Consider the following 19,956-nt stretch of genomic DNA (forward strand, 5'->3'; position numbering starts at 1 on the left):
CTACACAACCTTCTTCTTGTAGACGTTGTTGGGCCTCCAAGTGCAGAGGTTTGTAGGACAGTAGCAAATTTCCCTCAAGTGGATGACCTAAGGTTTATCAATCCGTGGGAGGTGTAGGATGAAGATGGTCTCTCTCAAACAACCCTGCAACCAAATAACAAAGAGTCTCTTGTGTCCCCAACACACCCAATACAATGGTAAATTGTATAGGTGCACTAGTTCGGCGAAGAGATGGTGATACAAGTGCAATATGGATGGTAGATATAGGTTTTTGTAATCTGAAAATATAAAAACAGCAAGGTAACAAGCGATAAAAGTGAACACAAATGGTATTGCAATGCTAGAAAACAAGGCCTAGGGTTCATACTTTCACTAGTGCAAGTTCTCTCAACAATAATAACATAACTGGATCATATAACTATCCCTCAACATGCAACAAAGAGTCACTCCAAAGTCACTAATAGCGGAGAACAAACGAAGAGATTGTTGTAGGGTACGAAACCACCTCAAAGTTATTCTTTCTGATCGATCTATTCAAGAGTCTGTAGTAAAATAACACGAAGCTATTCTTTCCGTTCGATCTATCATAGAGTCCGTACTAGAATAACACCTTAAGATACAAATCAACCAAAACCCTAATGTCACCTAGATACTCCAATGTCACCTCAAGTATCCGTGGGTATGATTATACGATATGCATCACACAATCTCAGATTCATCTATTCAACCAACACATAGAACTTCAAAGAGTGCCCCAAAGTTTCTACCGGAGAGTCAAGACGAAAACGTGTGCCAACCCCTATGCATAGATTCCCAAGGTCACGGAACCCGCAAGTTGATCACCAAACATACATCAAGTAGATCACGTGAATATCCCATTGTCACCACAGATAAGCACGGCAAGACATACATCAAGTGTTCTCAAATCCTTAAAGACTCAATCCGATAAGATAACTTCAAAGGGAAAACTCAATCCATTACAAGAGAGTAGAGGGGGAGAAACATCATAAGATCCAACTATAATAGCAAAGCTCGCGATACATCAAGATCGTGCCGAATCAAGAACATGAGAGAGAGAGATCAAACACATAGCTACTGGTACATACCCTCAGCCCCTAGGGTGAACTGCTCCCTCCTCGTCATGGAGAGCGCCGGGATGATGAAGATGGCCACCGGTGAGGGGTCCCCGCTCTGGCAGGGTCCCGATTGGTTTTTGGTGGCTACAGAGGCTTGCGGCGGCGGAACTCCCGATCTATTCTGCTCCTCGATGGTTTTAGGGTATATGGATATATATATATATATATATATAGGTGAAAGAAGTCAGTCAGGGGAGCCACGAGGGGCCCACGAGGATGGAGGGCGCGCCCAGGGGGGTGGGCGCGCCCCCTGCCTCGTGCCTTCCTCGTTGCTTCCCTTACGTAGACTCCAAGTCTTCTGGATTGCTTCCGTTCCAAAAATAACTCTCCCGAAGGTTTCATTCCGTTTGGACTCCGTTTGATATTCCTTTTCTGCGAAGCATTGAAACAAGGGAAAAAATAGTAACTGGCACTGGGCTCTGGGTTAATAGGTTAGTCCCAAAAATAATATAAAAGTGCATAGTAAAGCCCATTAAACATCCAAGATGGATAATATAATAGCATGAATACTTCATAAATTATAGATACGTTGGAGACGTATCAAGGTTGTCGTTTGAACGCGGGGCAGCCTCATGCACTGGGAAGCGGCGAGGGCGGCACTCTTGGCCGATGCGTCGTTTCAATGCTGAAGTGCCGTGAGGTGAGAGGTCGCGCCGCTCTGAGCCGACATGTATGCGATACTAGTGCTCTAGAGCGGCGCAGACCTTCTCAGGCGGGAAACCGCGCGGGGGCGGGAGGGGGTTTTGGTGGACCTGTGTAGTCAGCAATGGGCACGTTAGCGGTCTGGACGCCCGCAAAGCACTAGTTTATCTCCGGTGTGCGGGAAAAAACACGTCTGGACCGGCTTATGGTTCAGGTTGGAGATGCCCTTATTTAACAAGGGGTGTGTCTAAGTCAAGTGATATAAAATGTAAGAAAGAAAAAAGAAAAATTGATAAGAAATTTTTGCACAGATCTCAACGTAAGATCATACAAACATAACATCGACGTCGACTTGGTTAATTCCTAGTCGACCGAGACGTAGCAATCCCATTTAACAAGGACGTTTTTTTTGTGATTCAAACAAGAGCTTCATCATTAACTAGTATCATGATTACAATCTTGTCTAGTACACAGAAGGATGCTATCCGGCACCTGGTGTATCCAGGCACACTCCGGATTTGATTGAGAAGCAAATTTGGCAACTTTTTGAGCTGCTATATTTGCCTCCCTCTTAACATGATAAATATCAAAACCACTACATCCTTCTACCAGCTCTTGTATTTCATTGATAATCGATAAGATGCTAGCTCTATGATGTTTTCTGGATCTCCAAAAGGACACAAGCTCCTGAGAATCAATCTCCATTGTTCCTTGCCGAATATTGAGAATCTTCATCATCTTAGCTCCATCTCTACAAGCTAAAGCTTCTGCTGTTAAAACATTAGGGACTGAATCATACCATTTACTGCTCGCCGCTACTATAGTGCCATCAGCGCCTCTGATTATTACCCCTGAAGCTCCTTTTTCATCCTTTGAATTGAAGGTTGCGTCTACATTAATTTTATAGTAGCCTTCTTGTGGACGTTGTCAGTATGTCGTGGTCTTAGTTTTGGTTCCTTCTCCTTGCGGTTTTGCATTCGACATCAGATCTGATGCCATGTCATGCGCCCACCTGCAAGCTTGAGTTAGATTAGTTGAGGAATCTCCATGAATTCTATTATTTCGTGGTGTCCACACTGACCACATGCCACACAAAATATATCCTGCCTTTTTCGTTGCACATACTTCATCATCTAGAATGTCTTGGGCCCAAGTTAGGTGATGTAGTTTGGGAAGCTTAATGCCATAAAGTTTTTTAAACAAATTCCAGAAAACTCGGGCATAAGAACATTCTATCAAAGCATGGAAGATAGTATCTTCATTTGCACCACATTCAATATAGTTACTTAATTTTTTGATGTGTCTTTTTTTCAATATAGCCTTTATAGGCATGAAGCCTTTAATAACATGCCACCAGAAATTTTTTACCTTGGGGGGAATTGACAAGCTCCAAAGTTTCTTCCATAACTTATTCTCTTCAATAGTTGAACTTTGTGCAACTCCTTGATGATGTTGACTTTCAGCCCTGAACTGCTTTGCTAAAACTCTGTAGGCTGATTTTACAGTGTAGATGCCATGTCTTTCTTCACCCCAAGCCCATAGGTCTTGGTCTAACCTTCCCAAAGGAATCTTAAGGATTTCATTTACCTCCATAGGAGATAGATTACTATTCAATTTTTGAATGTTCCAACTTCTTCCATCATCATTAATGAGCTCTGAAACTTTTTCCACAGTTGCTTCTTCGCTCTTAAATATTGGCTTGCCTCCTGGAATCCTTGGTATCCACCGATCCTTCCATATGTTGGTTGATAGACCATCACCTATTCTTTTGATTAATCCCAATTGTAGTACTGTTCTACCCTTCAAAATTGCTTGCCAAACATGCGAGCTGCCTTTTTTCTTTTTGGCATTCAGGAAATCTGTACCATGATAGTATTTCTCGGCCATTACACGTGAACATAGTGATTCTGGTTTTGCTATCAATCTCCATCCTTGTTTCCCGAACATGGCTAAATTGAATAACTGGAGATTTCTAAACCCCATGCCTCCTGCTCCTTTTGGTTGGGCAACTTCATCCCATTTCTTCCAATGCAATTTCTGCTTATCTCCATCGCCTCCCCACCAAAATCTTGACATTGATGTTGTTAACTTCTTGCAAGTTGTTTTTGAGAGATTAAAACAACTCATTGAGTACAGTGGCACTGCTTGCATGACCGCTTTAATAAACACCTCTCTTCGGGCTGAACTTAACCTCTTTTCTGATCCACCTCCCGCCATGTTGCTTACTCTTGTGCATCAGCTTCTCAAAAGCTCCTGTTGTACTTCTTCCTAGGGCCGTAGGAAGGCCAAGGTACTTTTCTTCGAGAGCTTCTCTTCTGATGTCTAAAGCATGCATTACTTCTTCTTTCATTTGATCCGTGCTATTTGAGATGAAGAAAATAGCAGATTTAGATTTATTCACCAATTGTCCCGAGCCTTTATTATAGATGTTCAGAATTTCTTGAATTCTCTCTACTGCTTGCTTTGTTGCCTGAGTAAAGATAATACAATCATCAGCAAATAGAAGGTGGGAAATCCATGGGGTGTGGATACCCACCTTAATGCCTTTAGACAAGTATTGAGGACCCTTCAAATTTAATAAGCAAGAAAGTCCTTCAGCGCATATGAGAAATAGGTAAGGAGATATGGGATCCCCTTGCCTCAAACCTCTTGTAGGTTTAAAGGACTTTGTCAAGTGCCCATTTATTTTCACAGAAAAACTGACTGTTTCCACACATCTCATTACTAAATTCACGAACGCCGAGTGGAAGCCCAACTTTAACATGATTTTCGAAGATATTGCCATTCGACACGGTCGTAGGCTTTAGACATATCTAATTTTATGGCACTTGACCCTATTTACCCTTTCTTGTTTCTAAGGTAATGAGTGCATTCATAGGCAGTTAAAACATTATCAGTAATTAATCGCCCTGAAATGAAAGCACTCTGCTCTAGGGAAATAATCTCATCCATCACCAATTTTAGTCTATTAGCTAGCACTTTAGAGCATATTTTGTAAAGGACGTTACAAAGTGATATAGGTCTGTACTGAGACAAGTCTTGGGGGTGATTCACCTTGGAATCAGAATAAGAATGGTTTTATTGACCTCTTCTGGTAATTCACCGACATTCAAAAATTTTAGAACAGCCGCACAAATGCTAGGCTTCAATATATCCCAGTGATTTTGATAGAACCCAGCTGTGAATCCGTCAGGACCGGGAGATTTATTTGGCTTCATAATAAATAAATGCCCACTCAACCTCATCCTGCAAGAATGGCCTGCAAAGCATATCATTCAATTCATTTGAAACCTTTGTAGGTACATAGCTTATTACCTCTTCCGTCGAGAGGTTGTCCTGGGCACTGAACAATTTTATGAAGAACTGATTTGTTTCTTCCTCCATCTCCTTCTGATTATAACATATTGTTCCATCTGACCGCTGCAAGAATTTGATCCTGTTTTGTCTAGCCCTCTCCTTACATCTCGAGTGAAAAAATGATGTATTCCTGCCCCCTTCCAAAAGTCAACCTACTCTTGATCGCTGTCGCATCATAATCTCTTCCCTCGCTAGCAATTCTGAGATTTGACCCATTAAACTTCTTTCTACTAACGACGGCCCTGTCTGCCAGCTCCTTCTTCTTACTTCCTCTAGTTGACTTCTCAGTTGTGCTAACCGGCATCTAACTGATCTAGAAGTCTGCAAGCTCCATTTTTGAAGTGATTCCTTCATGAATGAAAGGGATTTCATTACATCTTGCAGGTTTTCTCCTTTACAACACCAAGATTTGTTTATTATGTCATAATAGCCCGGCTCTCTCCTCCACATGTCTTCATACCGGAACATTTTCTTTGCTTTCACCTTTTCGCCTTGCTGTTGTTGGCCACTATCTATTAGCAATGCACAATGATCAGATTCTGTGGTTTGCAGATGTAACACTTTTATAACCCCATATTTCTGCAAAAATTTCTCATCAGCCAGCGCTCTATCTAGTCGAACTTTGATGTTCTTTCCTCCTTCTTGTCTATTGTCCCATGTATATGGGAGCCCTGTATAGCCTAAATCTGAGAAGCCACACATTTGGACTACCTCTCTAAATCCAGACATTCTCCATTCCCCTCTCTCCTTATAGCCAAAATGCTCCTCTTCTTCTAATACTTCATTAAAGTCTCCCGCACATAGCCAGGGTAAATCACTTGCACATCTTAGAAATTGAAGCAAATACCGTGATTCTTTCCTTTTTTGACTTCGTGGTTGGCCATAAAAGCCTGTAAATGTCCATTCTTCTCCCAAGTTCTCATTGAAGACAGTGACATCTATGTGAGAATTATTTTTGGTTTGTTCCTCACTATAATACCCTTTTTCCACATGAGAACTAGTTCTCCACTTAACCCTTCACTACTTACAGCTATCGCATTATCAAACCCCAATTTAAATCTCAGATTCTTTGCTCTTTCTTCAGACATCGTTGTCTCCGACAGGAAGACCAATTCTGGGCTATGCTGCTCCACCAGAAGGCGGAGCTCCTGAACTGCCTCGGGCTGCCCACACCCGCGGCAGTTCAAGCATAAGGTTTTCATTGTGACCGGCGGGGCTGCTCCACATAAGCAGCCTCCGCCGATAGTGCATTTGATAAGGAGAGTTCCATCTTTTGTTTTTGGCGCCCTCTGCATCCCTTTGGTCCAGCTGCATAAGGTTTGATGGGCCGGACTCTCTAGGTAATTCATATATTCCTCGAACAGGGACTGTCACTAAGTTTCCTTCATTCTCCAACATCCAATTTTTTTCTGCCACGGTGCCTGATTGTTGTTGACGGTTGTTACTGTTTTTCAGTGGCTTCCTCTTCCTTCCTATTACACTTTTATCCTGAGCTTGACTTGTAAAAAGAGTCATGCAAGTGTTGCTATTTTGGACACCTCCACCCTTACCTATGCCCATTTTCTCCGAAGGGTTCGACACTTCTCCTGGGATATATTTGTCCTTCTCAAAGGTCTGACTGTTAGATTGCTCCGTGGATTTTCCTTTAGAACTGGAATGAGAATCACTTCGGTATGAAGATCCACTCCAATCTGAAGTTGCCGCTGCTTGTGGAAAGGATTGAATTCTCCTCCTCCTCTCTTCTGGGGCTCTTATTGAATTATCATATTCCCATTTACCTTCTGCATCTCTTCCTGAAGGGTTTTGACATTCTAATTCAGAATGCCCCATAATGCCACATGAGAAGCAGAAGAAAGGCAACTTCTCATATTGTAGATCGTAGTATTCATCACCTTCTGAAGTTTCAATTGTGATATACCTCTTCAATGGTTTCTCAATTGGGATTTCCACTCTTGCTCTAAGATACTTACCTACAGCATTGCCAAATTCGTCAGCATCTAATTTATCAACTTTGCCTGCAAGACCCGCTACCTTCCATCATTTCTTTTTGTTCATCCACTTAAAAGGTATGTTTGTGGAGTAGCGGCGATCCAATTGTAGCTGCTCGGATAGCGGAAATGCGGTGGAGACAACACATGTGAGATTTGGATGGTGGTGCTATGTGCACCCGGTCTCGAGCTCCGGGGCGAAAGCCTAGGATAGACCCGAGTGGTTATTCCTGGCAATGGCGATGTTTTTCACATCGTTACCTTGTTGGAGGCATTGCTCGGATATGTTCGGACTGATTCTTCAGGGTGAAAACTTTGATACTGGCCTTTGTGGTTGGATCCGGTGACGGCGTCGCTTGAGTGTCACTTCCTTCCTGAAGGCGTTGCTGTTGAAGATCCTTGTCATCCATGTGGTGTCGATGGTTGGTGCGGATATGGTCTCAGTTGTAGTTTGTCGATCGTTCATCTGATCACTTTGGGACTTATTTCTTGTTTCTTTTTCTTTTTTCCACACCTGCACAAAGCTTTTGGTCTTATGACTTCGCTAGTTGCCGGTGTGTTTCTATGTGTGTGTGTTGGGTTGGTTGTGTGCATCTTAGTTATGCAGAGGCCGGGTGTGTGTTCAGTGTGATGTATCATCTTGATGCTCTATTTGAGCCAATAAAATTTACCCTTTGTCGAAAAAACTTAAAAGGTATGTTTATGATCCTGACCCAAATATGCATTGACTCAAAACGCACATCTGAGGGTCTAAGATTCTTCTCAAACTCTTTCAAGAGCACTGCATGGCGCCCTACAAGCCACGGGCCGGGGTTCCATCTAGTGCCCTCTCTCTGTCTGTCTCCGTCATAAAATCCACAATGAATACGTTATCCCCCACCATTCTTGCTCTTAGCCCTTTTGGATTTCCCCAAGCTGGTTTCATAGCTCCCATGATAGTCTGCAATTGAAGAGTCTTATCTCCAAGGACGTTTGTTTCCCAGCTAAAACACAGAGTGATGGTGGCGCGGTTGGCTAGCGCGTAGGTTTCGTAGCTAAAATTGCGAGTGATCCTGAACTCGAGAGTTCGAGCCACTCTCACCTCAGCATAAAATGGCCATCTGATGATGAAAAGCTCAGGGTCGTCGCATCTCCACCTGAATCATCAGGCGTGAATCTAGCAAATCTGAACCTGGCCGCCGCATCTCCTACATCCGGGGTTCAGCCGCCGCCGGCGTAGCCATTCCTCCGCCGTCACTGCTGCGCCCTGCTCTCTCCCTACTCCTCCGCCGCTCCCAAACTTTCTCTCCTCTCCGCCGAATCCCCAGATTCAGCCCGTCCCCTCTGCCTAAGCGGCGGCACCTCTCCCCTCTCCACCGCGCAGCTCGTCGCCGCAGGTTCGTAGTACTATTTATGTTCCCCTTACTAACGCGTGCCGACCGTGCGATGTCGTGACCGGGATTGGTTACAGGGGTGGAGGAGGCGGTGCTGGGCTTCGTCGCCGGCAAGCGCAAGGCCACCGAGGTAGCCCACGCGTAGGTACTCGGTACTCCCCAACCCCATCGTCCTCGTCTTGTACTGCCTAACTTAATTCTGCTTCCTTTCCGTTCCTGAAATTAAACGCATGATTTTTTTTTTCCAACTTGAATCACCTTCTAGTAGGGCAGCATTCTCGTTCCTAATTGTTATGTTTTTACCTAATTAGGGTGTGGAGAAGTATCGTTCAGAAAGGAGATTCAGTGGTCGATGCCACCGGCGGGAATGGCAACGACACGCTGGCTCTGCTTAAGATGGTGGCTGATGAGAGCAGGCGAGGGCGTGTCTATGGATTGGACATCCAAGATTCCGCGATAGACAGCACTTCCTATTTTCTGAAAATGGCCGTCGACAGCCATGAGGTATGCAACTACAGGAAACTGTCAAATTTGTTGCTGACTTGAGTGAGGATTAACATACGTGGTTTCTCTTATTAGTTTCTTTTGAGAGTGATTATTATGTTGTAGCAATACTCACATAAGATCACCGATATCACTGCTACATTCTCATGAAATCTCACTTTGTGCAAATGTGCTGTCTGAACACTATATTCTTTGCTGCAGAGGGAGCTAGTCAAATTGTTTTGCATACGTCACAGTAGAATGGAGGATATCATTCCAAAAGATTCTCCTGTGAGGTGATCAAGTTCTTTTACTATTTCATTGGTTTTAATTATATGATTCCATTATCCTGAAATTGGCAGCTCAAGTAACTATGACCTTGAACATGTACTTTTAGGCTTGTAGCATTCAATCTGGGCTACCTTCCAGGAGGAGATAAACAAATAATCACAGTACCTGAGACAACTGAGCTGGCACTACAAGCTGCCAGCAGAATTGTTGGCTCAGGGGGACTCATAAGTGTCCTTGTCTACATTGGGCATCTGGGTGGAAGGTAAATATCAGTTGGCAACTGCTTATTGTGTCAAAGTTATCGCTAGCTGATAGCTTTTTCAATGATTGCTGATTGCCAGTGTGTCTATATATTATAGACTCTTTTTTTGAGGAATCACCGGGGAAATAGATGGCCAAGGCCAGTTAGTTACATCATCAGAAGTAGATGAGAACAAAGGTATAGCCTGTAAGAATTGGTGGCTACCTTGTGAACCGGCTTAGTAAACCGATGCGAGTAAAGTTGGTTAACAAATTCCGGACAGTAGTGGAGCTGATCAATGTCGCGGAAGACACACACATTCCTTGCATCCCAAATCTTCCATAGGGCGTTGAGGAGTGCGGTATGCCATACTGTTGCTGGTAGAGGTATAGGCGGTTGCACCTCCCAAATAGTATTGATATCCTGTTGATGTAGATCGACACCTAGGCATTGCCAAATCCATGTGGCAAAAGGGCAGTGGAGGAATAGGTGCGCAGTTGGCATCTCGGACAGGAGCTTGAGAGTCATAAGGAATAGGTTTCGTTTGGTGTTGAGGCGATTGCGGAATAGTAGCCAGCCAAACACCTTTACTTTGTTTGGCACCTTGCTTTCCCAGATTGAGGCGGCCCCTCATGCATGAGGAGGTTGTAGGCATGCTTGGTGGAGAAGAGGGCGCCTTTTTTGAGGAAGTGTTCGTCCTTACCAAGCTGCAATTCGACTATTCGAGGGAGGCCATATGGATTAGGCAATTCCACAGAGCAGATAATACACGGTCAGGCATGATTGAGGATATCTGAGTATTAGGCTCAGTGGAGTGTGAGAAAATATTTGGAAAAGCGGTAGTTGATGATGCCAAGTATCTAGCCAGAAGAAGGTGGATCGGCCATCCTTCATCACGATGAAGGAATTTTTTCATAGTGTAGGTATTTGGCGGTTAATAATATTTGATCATAGACTTGCTTGTAACTTGACATGAGAATCTTGTTGCTTAATATCAAACTCCAATCAACTATCATTTAAGACTGAATCCATTTATCTTCGTCGTTTTCTTATCTGTAGGGACGAACTCGATATTGTTGAATCATTTGCCTCAAGGTTGCCTGTTGATACGTGGGTGAGCTGCAAGTTTGAAATGATTAACAGGCCAGTTGCTCCAGTACATGTTCTCCTGCACAAGAAATGATCGCAGTCCTTCTCTAAAAAAAAAAAAGAAATGATCGCAGTCCCACTGAAGCTCCACAAGTTTGGGACTCCCTATTCTGGATTTCGGGTCGATGAATCAAATGCCGCAATGCATACTGTGATGCTGTTTCTGATTATGGTTAATGAGTTAGATAAGGAAATTTTGTAAATTCTGTACTGCTCCTTGGAAACAGTACCTGCTGTCCATTGGTGTGACTGATAAAACAGATCAAGTTGGTCTGGATCGTTTCTGAATTGCTGAACCAAGGGCTAGAACGATCAAGTTGGTAGAATGGCACTGCTCTTGTGTTCTTCTTGCATTGGTCTGTCTATTAGAGCATCTACAGCCGCATATAACAAATATGACCCCTCAAATGCCCATGGACGTGTCCGGACGGGCAGTGCGCCGCCATTACTATCTGACTTAGTAATGGCGCACCACATAGAAGTAATTTTAATCTCGGGTCAATATGCTTAATCTCAAGTCAAATCGCACTCCGTGGTCAAACTTCCCAAAAGGTCACCCATCCTCACACTACTCCAGCCCAAGCACGCTTAACTTCAGAGTTCTATCCAACCCAGCACCAGCTCACTTAACAAGCACTTGTTGATATATCTAGCATATCAATCCTATTAAACCTTTGATGTCTAGGACTTTGTTCATGTTCATGAGTGCGATAAAATTTTAAAAAAATATTTCAAACTTCCCGGTCATATTACGTATCATATTTTGAAAAAAATTCCAAAAAAAAAGTTTTTTTGAAACCAATTTTTTTCTGTTACTAGTGGCGCACCTAACAAATGGTGCGCCACTAGTAAATTTTTTTAAAAGCCCCGTATCTTTCGTTCTGTTAGGTTTTTGGGGATTTTGAAGATGTTGAATGGGGTTTCCCCCATTCAATTCATATGTAACTTTTCGAGTAGATGATCTTTCATATAAAAAACTTTTTAATCCGAGTTCGTATGCAAAAGTTACGCCCATTTTACAAATTCCAGAGAGATTTTGCAAATAAAGTCGAAATTCATATTTGTAAATTTTCCCAACAACTAGACCACATATTACGTGGGAAACTTATTTTTTTTTATTTTTTTACATTTCCATTATTTTCTTTCATTTTTTCTAAAACTGAAAAGGCGGTCCGAGGGGGGAGGGGGTGCATTCGATGGAATTTTTTCCGCAAACTTAGTAATGGCGCACCGTGGGTGTGGTGCGCCATTACTAGTTAAAACTAGTAATGACGCACCACACCCACGGTGCGCCATTACTAACTTTGAGAAAAAAAATTGTTAGTAGTGGCGCACCGAGGGTGTGGTGCGCCATTACTAGTTTTGACAAAAAATAAAAAAGATTGTTAGTAGTGGCGCACCGATGGTGTGGTGCGTCATTACTAACTAGTAATGGCGCACTATCCCCTGGTGCGCCATTACTATTTTTGGAAAAAAAAAGTTAAAAAAATTTGTTAGTACTGGCGCACCGTGGATGTGGTGCGCCATTAGTATTTGGACACTAATGGCGTACCAACACATGGTGCACCATAGTATATAGTAGTGGTGCGCCATTAGTGTCCATATTATCTATAGCCATTATCCTACTAGTGTGCGCCGCGTGTTCGTGGCCCGGCCATCTTAGGATCGGCATTGTATGGGGGTTACCCATCACTTTGTATTGTTTGACCGTGTACTTTGGTGTGTGATTGCTTTATTTATAAAGCGGGGCAAAAACCTATTTCAAAAAAAAATTAGCACAACTGCATCCGGACACCTCATACTAGATTCTTAAATCCATACAAAAGCATGCAAAGGAAAAAACCTATGTACTACGTAGGTCACCTAGCTACTCCTCGTCGAAGATGTCGACTATCTTTGTTCCCGGCTCCGTCTTCTCTGGCTGCTTCGCTCCGGCCTCCTCCTCTATCTTCGTGTCGATTTCGGTGAAGAGCGCGCCGGTCGCCGCCCGCTCCTGCTGGTTGGCCTTCACATAGGCCACATTCTGGATGGACTCCAGGATGGCCTGCTACTCCGCCATCTCCGCGGCTTGCGCGATGTCAAACTCCGTCTCCGCCTCCTCCATGTTGAACCATGGAGCAGGCAGCTCCGCCTCGTCCTCCTCCGGATCCGCCACCTCCATCGGCTCCGGCAACTGCTCTCCATCCTCCCTCGGCTGCTCCTCCTCCTCCGGCTTCGGCGAGTCCAAAGGCAGCCCGGCAACGATGTGGGGTGGTGCGCCTGGCCTAGATCTCCTCCACGATCTGCCTCCGGCGCTCCGGCGTGAGCATAGCGTACGTGGTGATCTTCTGCCGGACCATGGCGATGCCGGAGAGCGTGAGAGAGCGGGGGAGAGGAGGCGGACGGGCTCGGGTTGCGGTAGAGAGAGGGAGGAGGTGGATGGGTTAGAGTTGGGGGACGCCGGGCGGCTTAAATAGCCGAATTTGTCCTCGGACGGCGAGCCGGAGCGGCGCACGCAACGTTCACACTGCGGCAACGGAGGAGGCGTCCGTCAGACCGCCGGGTTTCCGGGCGATTCACGTGGGACCCCATCATCAGTCCTACAGAGCGGACGCGCCCGGGCGCCCCCATATCCGCCCCATATTTGGGTTAGATATGAGGTGTGCCGGTCAGCCCGGACATTTGAGGCGTCCGTCTGGGTCAAAATTTCGTGACCAGTCAGTGACCGGACGGCCCGCCCGAGCGTATTATTTATTTGTTTGTTGCATCTCATCTCATAGCATCATGCGCTTTGCATTTACATGTTTTCATAAAACTTGCATCCGCTCGTAGTTGCCGTGTCCCCCCTTGCTTTCGTTGACCGTTCCGAGACCAACCTTGTGCTTCGTTGTCCCTCTCACCTAAACCGGAGTCCCTTTGCACAGTGCATCACCCCATCTCTAGCTCCGTCCTTTCAATTCTCACCCATTTATTCATGTGGCATTATTTCTGTTCCGTTTAATGTTCATTCTTTTCCTATAAATTCTCACCATGTCTTTGACCACTCTGCCAAATTTCATCCATTTTGGGGTTGTTTTGGTTGGGTTAAAAAATGGCTCAAGTTTGAATTCAATTCAAACTTGAATTATTTTTCTTCCTCTAAAAATTGCCAAACCAATTTATTCAAATTGTGCATATTATCAAGACTTCAGAGATATTTTCTTTTCTAAAATATTCCACCTCTAGCACCTCCTTCTTTTCTCTAAAGTTCTGGTTGAGGAAATAAGGAAAAGAAGGGGCTTTCAGTTAAGAGGAGCGAGCCCACTTAACTCTGTTCCTCCCAGCTGATCCAGCCCAACTCCTCTCTTCCCTGGTAATTTTTTCCCACATGCACCGGGCTGGACCCACCTGTCATCCTCTCCCCCTCACCTTTTTCTTCCACCTCACGCACCCTCTCTCTCACAGTAACTCTCAGTGAAGAGCGCACATGGCCACAGTGGTTTCACCATGACTACTGGACGCCTCCTGACCCTCCTATAAATTCGCCCCTGCTCCCCTAGGGTTCCCCCGATCCCCCTCTTTCCCCCATCTCAGCCGCCACCCGGTAAGCCACGCCAATCCATCCGATCCATCGCCCCCAACGCATCCCGAGCGCACCGGAGGACCAGCCATGTCGCCGCTGTGAACTCCTTCATCTTATTCCTCGCCGTTCGTGTCCAACAAGTCCGTCGACGTCCTCTTCGTCCGCTGCTACATCTGCGTCACATAAGGAGTCGCCAAGTCCCGCGCCTGGCGTCTTCCTCTGCTTTCTTCTTTCTCGGACAGGAACCGCGTCGGGTTTAGAGCTTGTCCGCGTCGCCGATGGCTCATCTACGTCGATGCCTCCGTGTCCTAGGGTGAGCTAGGTATACCTGCTCCCCCTCTCTCTTCTCCTGCCGCATATCGATCGCCGTAGACGTGCCTAGGATCGGTTTCGCCTCGCACTCTCGCCGCTCCGGTGTTCTCTGAATTTTTCTCAGGATCCAGCAGCACGCTCTCTGCATCCCCACGCATCTTGAGGCCCAGTTGGCTCCGTAGACGTCCCACTGGCCTCGCGCCTTCTTCCGCAGCTTTGCCGCCGGCTCACCGTGCCCTGTTGCCGTCGCCGCTGCTTGCCGTGCCCCAAGTCGAACGCCCGCGCTCTTTTCCTAGCCTGCCTAGCGCGCACACACACAGTTGCACACGGCTGCCCCGTCCTTTCACCTGTGCGTGCAACTCCAGAACACGCCAAACATCACATGCATATCCTCACGCATCATCACCACCAGGCCGCCGTTCATGGTTGGCGCCTGTAGTTCTCTGTTGCTCGCGTAGATGCAGTAGCGTCTCCGAGCTCCGGTTCTCGCCTAGCGCGCCCCTCCGCTGGCCTCACCCCACACACGCACACGCCCCTGCACCTAGAAGCCCCAAGCACACGTGCTCCTTAGCCTAACCCGCACACCCGCTGTGGCCTCCCAAGCCCCGTCATCACCACGGCTAACCTCGCCGGCTCCGTCCTTGCAGCCGTCGTCTTCTCTGCCTATACAGAGAGGCTCGGCCCTGGGCAATCTCTTAAGGGGCCACGCCCTTTCCTATGAACTGCAGCCGCGGCAGCGCAGTGGTTCGCACCACGCTCCTGCATCCAGGAGGTTCGAATCCCAGGAGCCCCTATTTTCTGCACTGCTTCCTTTTATTTATTTATTTATTTTTGCTCAAACACACTCAGCCGCTTCGGGCCAGATCTGCTGCTGGGCTTCCACAGTGCGCAGCATTCGGCCCGCATCCTTTTTTTTATGTTCACTGCGATTTGTCTAATTCCTGTGCATGCATATTTACAGAAAAATGCCATCATATTAAAGTGTTAAGTAATTATCCATGCATCCAAATTAAACATGTCATATATGTAAAATGTCTAGAATTGCATCTAGTTTCATAATATGCTGCTTGCATCCATGTTAAAAATGATTAAAATGCTGTTTGTTTAAATTTGCTCAAATGCCATGTTAAAATGATTTATTCCATAACTAAATAACCGTAGCTCGGATTTAATAAAAATATATATGTAAATGGGGTATAAAAATGCCTAGTTTAACATGGTGCACTTTATTTTTCTGTTTAACAACTTTAAAATATGGTTTAGGGCAGAACAGTAGCTAATTCAAAATATGCATATGAGGATTTTCCGGAATTGTTGTTTATTATTTCCGGCCTCATTTAACTTGCTTAAATAGGTAGTTTACTTATGCTTCACCTCTTGCCATGTTAATCAACATTTAACATTGTTGGGTACATAAGCGGGAGAGAACTAAATAATTGATGTGGTGTTTCGTCAATATGCAACTCGTTGCATATTGAGCTCCACTTAATTTGTAGTGTTGTTTGTTGCACTTTGCCATGCCATGCCTCATTAAACTGGACATGCATCATATTTGTTTTTGCATCATGCCATGTGTATGTGATGGTTGTTTACCATGTTGTTTGTTTCTTTCCGGGTTGCTTCTCTCGTTAGCTTCGGTTTCGTTCCGGAGTTGTGAGGATTCGCTCGACTACGTCCGTTTGTCTTCTTCATGGACTCGTTCTTCTTCCTTGCGGGATTTCAGGCAAGATGACCATACCCTCGAAATCACTTCTATCTTTGCTTGCTAGTTGTTCGCTCTATTGCTTTGCCGCGCTACCTACCACTTGCCATATCATGCCTCCCTTATTGCCATGTCAGCCTCTAACCTTTTCACCCTTCCTAGCAAACCGTTGCTTGGCTATGTTACCGCTTTTGCTCAGCCCCTCTTATAGCGTTGCTAGTTGCAGGTGAAGATGAAGTTTGTTCCATGTTGGAACATGGATATGTTGGGATATCACAATATCTCTTATCTTAATTAATGCATCTATATACTTGGTAAAGGGTGGAAGGCTCGGCCTTATGCCTGGTGTTTGGTTCCACTCTTGCCGCCCTAGTTTCCGTCATACCGGTGTTATGTTCCTTGATTTTGCGTTCCTTACGCGGTTGGGTGATTTATGGGACCCCCTTGACAGTTCGCTTTGAATAAAACTCCTCCAGGAAGGCTCAACCTTGGGTTTACCATTTGCCTACCTAAGCCTTTTTCCTTTGGGTTCTGCAGACTCAAGGGTCATCTTTATTTTAACCCCCGGGCCAGTTCTCCTTCGAGTGCTGGTCCAAACCGAGCGATGTCCGGCGCCCCCTGGGCAACCAGGGTCTATGCCAACCCGACGCCTGGCTCATCCGGTGTGCCCTGAGAACGAGATATGTGCAGCTCCTATCGGGATTTGTCGGCACAGCGGGTGGTCTTGCTGGTCTTGTTTTACCATTGTCGAAATGTCTTGTAAACCGGGATTCCGAGACTGATCGGGTCTTCCCGGGAGAAGGTTTATCCTTCGTTGACCGTGAGAGCTTATAATGGGCTAAGTTGGGACACCCCTGCAGGGTATTATCTTTCGAAAGCCGTGCCCGCGGTTATGTGGCAGATGGGAATTTGTTAATGTCTGGTTGTAGAGAACTTGACACTCGACTTAATTAAAACGCATCAACCGCGTGTGTAGCCGTGATGGTCTCTTTTCGGCGGAGTCCGGGAAGTGAACACGGTTTTTGAGTTATGTTTGACGGAAGTAGGAGTTCAGGATCACTTCTTGATCATTGCTAGCTTCACGACCGTTCCGTTGCTTCTCTTCTCGCTCTTATTTGCTTATGTTAGCCACCATATATGCTAGTGCTTGCTGCAGCTCCACCTCGCTACCTTTTCCTACCCATAAGCTTAAATAGTCTTGATCTCGCGGGTGTGAGATTGCTGAGTCCTCGTGACTCACAGATACTTCCAAACAGTTGCAGGTGCCGATGATACCAGTGCAGGTGACGCAACTGAGCTCAAGTGGGAGCTCGATGAAGATCTTGTTCGTTGTGTTGTTTCTTTTCATGTTGATCAGTAGTGGAGCCCAGTTGGGATGATCAGGGATCTAGCAGTTGGGTTGACTTCTTTTATTTTGGTTCCGTAGTCGGACCTATGTGTGTATCTTGAATGATGTATGATTTTATTATGTATTGTGTGAAGTGGCGATTGTAAGCCAATTCTTTATCCCATTCTTGTTCATTACATGGGATTGTGTGAAGATGACCCTTCTTGCGACAAAACCACAATTGGGTTATGCCTCTAAGTCGTGCCTCGACACGTGGGAGATATAGCCGCATCGTGGGTGTTACAAGTTGGTAATCGGAGCCATCCCCGACTTAGGAGCCCACTGCTTGATCGAATCGCTTGCGTTGTTGAGTCTAGAACAAAAATGTTTTTAGTCTTAGGATTATATATATCGGAGAGTAGGATTCTTTTTACTCCTCAGTCCCTTCGTCGCTCTGGTGAGGTCTCCTGACGTAGACGTTTTGACTCTTCTCTCCTCAAATTTCACTAAAAAAAATTTAGGATCACGCGGGTATCTTGGAATCGTTCCGATGGTTTTGTGACGAGAACATTGTTCTTGGTGCCTCCTGTCATTTAGGGGTTGTGGCAGTGTCCCGGGGAGTTGAGCTCCGAGGTGTTGTCGTCACAATTTTATCGTTGCAGTTCTGGTATACCTGAGTTTCGCCGACATCGAAAATCTCTTTTATGCAGTTGTTGGTGAGATCACCTCGACGCCACCCAGTACTGGGGCGGGAGTTCGGGAGTATTGCCATAACTCGTATAACGGATGCTTTTCGAAGGTTGAGGTACACGATTTCCGAAGGTTTCTTGGTTATGTGTTGAAGGATGGATACAGCTGGATCTAGGTATTGTTAGTTTGGGTGATATATTTTGTGTCCCCTGTATCCCCAACACCCGATTGCATAACCAGAAAGTTTCGGGACTTTATAAGTGGGAATTGAAGTAGCTCCTAGAATATCTTTTTGACAGATGCATGATATGAGATTGGGGTTCGACGTCTAGTGGTCCGCCTTTCCACGGTTGGTTTTACAGTGGTCTCGTAGTGTCTTAAAGAGTCCTTGGCTATGCCGACTCGGGGACGCTTCGTATGTCATGTGCACTGCCTTGTACATGATGGTGTTGTACGATCGAGTCCGTGTGGGCCCCACCACGAAAACTTCGGACGAAATCTCTATCATATGTTTGTTCCGGCTTATTCCGCAAGCCAAATCCTTTGTTTTGTTTTAAGTTGTGGTATTCAAGTTGCTTCGAAGTCAAATGTTGCTTCCATACCTTATTCTAAGTGGTGTTCTCATATTGCTATGTGAATACTAACCCTTCTTGATCATCGAGATTGTCATGCCAATTCTTTCCAACCGACGTGCTCTTTTTCAAATGGATCCGATCATTTCAATATTCGCGAGATCAATTCTCAGTTCTTTGCAACGTTGTTTGTTTCATCTACCCCAAGTTGCCTTTGTTTTCCCGCCCTCCCACCCTCTTTCTTCAAGGACTCATATTTCTTAATCAAGTATCATTTTATTGATGTGAAGTCTCTCCATTCTTTTCCGTCAATGCTCTTATCTGGTGATTCTCAGGAAGATACTAACGGAGCTTCAAGTTTATTATTCTTCGTTATTTTTCTTCTCCGGTGGATTCAATTCAAGCTTTCTCGATCATATCTTTTTCTCGTTTCAAATGCTTTCTCATGCTGGTGTACCTCTTAATCATCCACTTCTCGCCATTCATTTGTTCTGGAGTGCCGAAGATATCTCAGAAGATTCGCATTTCCATTCCCAATCAGTTTAAACTATTTTGAGGTTGTTATCTCATTCAAGCCATTTTCACTACTGGAATCGGCTAATTTGCCATCTGCCAGCTCTTTGCCGTCTGCTAGCTGACGGCAAAGAAGCTCTTTGCCATCAGCTAACCAAAAGCAGACGGCAAAGAAAGGGCAGACGGCAAAGAAGCTCTTTGCCATCTGCCAGCTCTTTGCCGTCTGCCAGCAGACGGCAAAGAGTGAGGTGGCCCCCACCCCCCCGCCCGTTTGGGAAAAAATTAACGGGCCACCTCTTTGCCGTCCGCTAGCAGACGGCAAAGAGGCAAAAAAGCGGACGGCAAAGAGCTCACTACCTAACGGCCCGTACCCCCCGCCCGTTACTCACTTCTTCTCTCCCTCGTCGTTTCTCTCCTCCCACCCCGCCGCCGCCCCCGCCCCGTCGCCCCCCCTACCCCGGCCCCCCGCCGCCCCGCGCCCCATCGCCCGGGCCCGGCCCCCCGCCGCCCCGTCGCCCCCGCCGCCCCGGCTCGCCGCCGCCCCGGGGCCCCGTCGCCCTCACCGCCCCGTCGCCCCCCCCCGCCCCGGCCCCCGCCGCCCCAGGCCGCCTCCTCCACCGCCCCGCCCCCCTCCTTCAC

General features: G+C 45.9%; 1 pseudogene; it reads left to right on the forward strand.

Annotated features, from left to right (window-relative positions):
- Positions 1 to 7,908: 7,908 nt before the first annotated feature.
- On the forward strand, positions 7,909 to 10,794 carry LOC123159979 (putative rRNA methylase YtqB; annotated as a pseudogene).
- The last annotated feature ends 9,162 nt before the right edge of the window (positions 10,795 to 19,956 follow it).

Source organism: Triticum aestivum, chromosome 1D, assembly GCF_018294505.1.
Source record: "Triticum aestivum cultivar Chinese Spring chromosome 1D, IWGSC CS RefSeq v2.1, whole genome shotgun sequence".
NCBI lineage: Eukaryota > Viridiplantae > Streptophyta > Magnoliopsida > Poales > Poaceae > Triticum > Triticum aestivum.